Below are 3,939 nucleotides of genomic sequence, written 5' to 3' on the forward strand. Positions count from 1 at the left end.
CGGCGTGCGTCACCCTCTGGTACGCGTGCGGCGTGCGTCACCCTCTGGTACGCGTGCGGCGTGCGTCACCCTCTGGTACGCGTGCGGCGTGCGTCTCCCTCTGGTACGCGTGCGACGTGCGTCTCCCTTGTGTGCCTTTTTCACCGCACGTCTTTATAGTGCGCCTTTTTCACCGCACTCAGGAAAACACTATTTGCAAGATTAGCCATCTCTTACTCTCTCTCTTTCTTCTTTCTTTCTTCTTTCTTTTTTACTCTCTTTTTCGGACAATCAGGCTAGTTTCTCTCACTTCTTTTTTTTTATTGAAAAAATAAATGAAACTTTTTCTCAGTAGTAATTTATATAAAGTTGAAAGTGAATATAACAAGAATGTGGTAATTTCATGAGGTGTAACAATGATGGTACCATTTCTTAAGAAGTTCTTTCCAGGAATTCTACGAAATGCATCTGGTGCGAAAGTAAATATGTATATGACAGTGAATTGTTGACATTATTCACGTCGTCTCTCTATCTTGTTGGTTTGGTGTCATCTCTGGCAGCTAGTCGAGTAACAACAAAGTTTGGCCGAAGAAACACCATCATGTTAGGTGGGGCCATCTTTCTTGTTGGTGCTGCACTTAATGGAGCCATACAAAATATTCTTATGCTCATTCTTGGTCGTGTCCTTCTTAGCCTCGGAGTTGGCTTTACTAATCAGCTTTTGAAGTTTTATTATCTGTCTCTACCATTTCAAACTTATTATTAACTGTACCCATGCTTGGTATGAATTTGGAAAAGGCTGCGTCATTGTACCTTTTCGAAATCGCACCACCCAAATGGCGAGGTGCTTTCAACACAGCCTTTGAATTTTTCCTTGGAATTGGAGTGCTTGCCGCCTGCTGTATAAACTACGCCACAACAAAGTACACCTGGGGGTGGCGGTTCTCTCTCGGCCTCGCCGTGGTGCCAACAGCAGTTATGACAGTTGGTGCCTTTCTCATAACTAACACCTCGAGCAACTTGGTTGAACTTGGCAAGATAGACCAAGCGAGAAAAGCCTTGCGCAAAGTAAGAGGTTCCCACGTTGATGTTGAACCAGAGTTGGAGAAGCATATCAGTCGGTCACACAATGTGAATTCTGTGGAGCAGGAGCCCTTCATGACCGTATTTGAGAGGCAGTATTGACCTCACTTGGTCATGGTTGTTGCTATCCCACTTTTTCAGCAGCTTACGGCATCCACATCGTCGCATTCTACTCACCTAGCCTTTTTCAGTCTATGGGATTGAGACACAGTGCAACTTTACTTTCTAGCATAGTCCTTGGACCTTTCAACCTTCTTTCCACCATCGTCTCAGCTTTTCTCGTTGATCAGTTTGGTAGAAGGTTCTTATTCATTACTGGTGGAATTGTCATGCTTCTCTGTCAAGTAAGGAAATATTAACTATTATTTTGTCATAATTCTATATTACCTAGAATACTATATAAATAAAATTTCGCTTTAATATTAATTTGCTTCGGCCTCTTTGAAGATTTCGGTGTCTGCTGTGCTAGCTGTGGTGACGGGTGTTGATGGTACAAATGACATATCAAAGGGTAAAGCCATGATAGTATTGGTGTTATTCTGTATTTATACGGCAGGTTTGTTGAAATATAAATTGATTTTGAGTTATTAGGCCTATAAGATAAAAGTTCAAGTAGAGAAGGCCTAAATAGAATTCTAGAAAATCTTATCTAGAAGATTTTAGAATGATGTACAAAAATATCTAGGAATGTTTATCCAAAAGATGTTTTTAGATAAGTTTAGAATTATAGGAATTTTTAGAAAGTTGTAGAAAATGAATTATAGCCCTTGGATGAATGATGTGGTGGCAAGATCCTAGCCATTGGTTAAGGAGGTGTCACTAGTATAAATAGGGGATGGTTGTATCATTTCTATGCAAGCCAAAAAGATTAGAAGCCTTCAATACTACAAGTATTTTGTATCATTTGTATGCAAGTCAAAAAGATTAGAAGCCTTCAATACTACAAGTATTTCATTCTCTCAAAATCTTCCAACCTCTCCCAATCTTAAACACTTTCTAGCCTTTAAAATTTCCTCCCAACAAAGTGGCATCAGAGCCATAAGATCCTCATAGAAATGGCAAATACCGGAGTTCCCTTTCAAGTCCCGATGCTCACTAAGAGCAACTATGACAATTGGAGCTTAAGGATGGTAGCTCTCCTTGGTGCACATGATGTGTGGGAGGTGGTCGAGAAGGGCCATACTGAGCCAGAGAATGTAGAAAGTCTTTCTCAAGCTCAAAAGGATAGCTTGAGAGACTCAAGGAAGAGAGACAAGAAAGCTCTTTGTCTAATCTATCAAGGATTAGATGAAGATACTTTTGAGAAGATTTCTGAAGTCAAGTCAGCCAAGGAAGCATGGGAGAAGCTCAAAATCTCTTACAAGGGAGCAGATCAAGTAAAAAAGGTACGTCTTCAAACTTTGAGGGAAGAGTTTGAAGCTTTGCATATGAAGGAAAGAGAACTAGTCTCTGATTACTTTTCGAGAGTTTTAATGGTTACTAATAACCTAAAAAGAAATGGTGAGAAGCTAGATGATGTAAGAATTATGGAGAAAATTCTTAGATCATTAGATCCAAAGTTCGAACATATTGTCACCATTACCGAAGAAACCAAGGACTTGGAGGCTATGTCAATAGAGCAACTTCTTGGTTCATTGCAAGCTTATGAAGAAAAGAAAAAGAAGAAGGAAGAGATCGTGGAGCAAGTCCTCAAGGCACACATGGATTCAAGAAAAGAAGAAAATGCACACAACCAATTAAGGTGAAGTTATAGTCAAGAACAAGGACGAGGGTGTGCATATGGACGTGGACAAGGACAAAAGCCTAACAACAATAACCAAAGAGGAGAAAGCTCTAATAGAGGTCGTGGGAGAGGAAATCCGAATTCAAGGTATGACAAATCACGAATCAAGTGTTACAATTGTGATAAGTTTGGACATTATGCTTCTGAATGTAGAGCCTCTAACAAGAATAAAGTCAAAGAGAAAGCCAATTATGCTGAAGAAAGGTGTCAAGAAGATGGTACCTTGCTATTGGCTTACAAGGGCCAAGATAAAGGCGAGGATAATCAGTGGTACCTTAACAGTGGAGCAAGTAACCATATGTGTGGGAAAATGAGCATGTTCGTAGAGCTTGACGAATCAGTAGAGGGAAACGTGGCTTTTGGAGATGAATCAAAGGTGGCGGTGAAAGGAAAAGGTAATGTCCTCATCTGACTAAAGAATGGAGAACATCAATTTATTTCCAACGTATATTATGTGCCAAGCATGAAGAGAAAGGTTATGATATTCAACTTAAGAATAATAACCTTTCTATAAGAGATAATACAAGTAGATTCATTGCAAAGGTGCCAATGACAAGAAATAGAATGTTCGTGCTCAACATTCAAAGTGATGGCCCACAATGTCTTAAGATGTGCTACAAAGACCAATCATGGCTTTGACATCTTCGATTTGGCCATCTTAACTTTAAAGGGTTAGAATTGCTCTCCAAGAAGGCAATGGTGAGAGGGTTGCCTTCTATTACTCACCCCAACCAAGTTTGTGAAGGATGTCTACTTGGAAAACAATTTCGATTGAGTTTTCCAAAGGAGTCAGACTCAAGAGCTCAAAAACCATTAGAACTCATTCACACAGATGTGTGCGGACCAATCAAGCCAAGATCACTTGGTAAGAGTAATTATTTCCTTCTCTTCATTGATGATTTTTCAAGAAAAACATGGGTATATTTCTTAAAAGAAAAATCAGAAGTATTCGAGAATTTCAAGAAGTTTAAAGCCCATGTTGAGAAGGAAAGTGACTTTCTGATCAAAGCTTTGAGATCCGATTGTGGAGGAGAGTTCACATCAAAAGAGTTTCAGAAGTATTGTGAAGACAATGGGATCAGACGACAGTTGAC

This window comes from Vigna radiata, chromosome 5 (assembly GCF_000741045.1).
Source record: "Vigna radiata var. radiata cultivar VC1973A chromosome 5, Vradiata_ver6, whole genome shotgun sequence".
Lineage (NCBI taxonomy): Eukaryota > Viridiplantae > Streptophyta > Magnoliopsida > Fabales > Fabaceae > Vigna > Vigna radiata.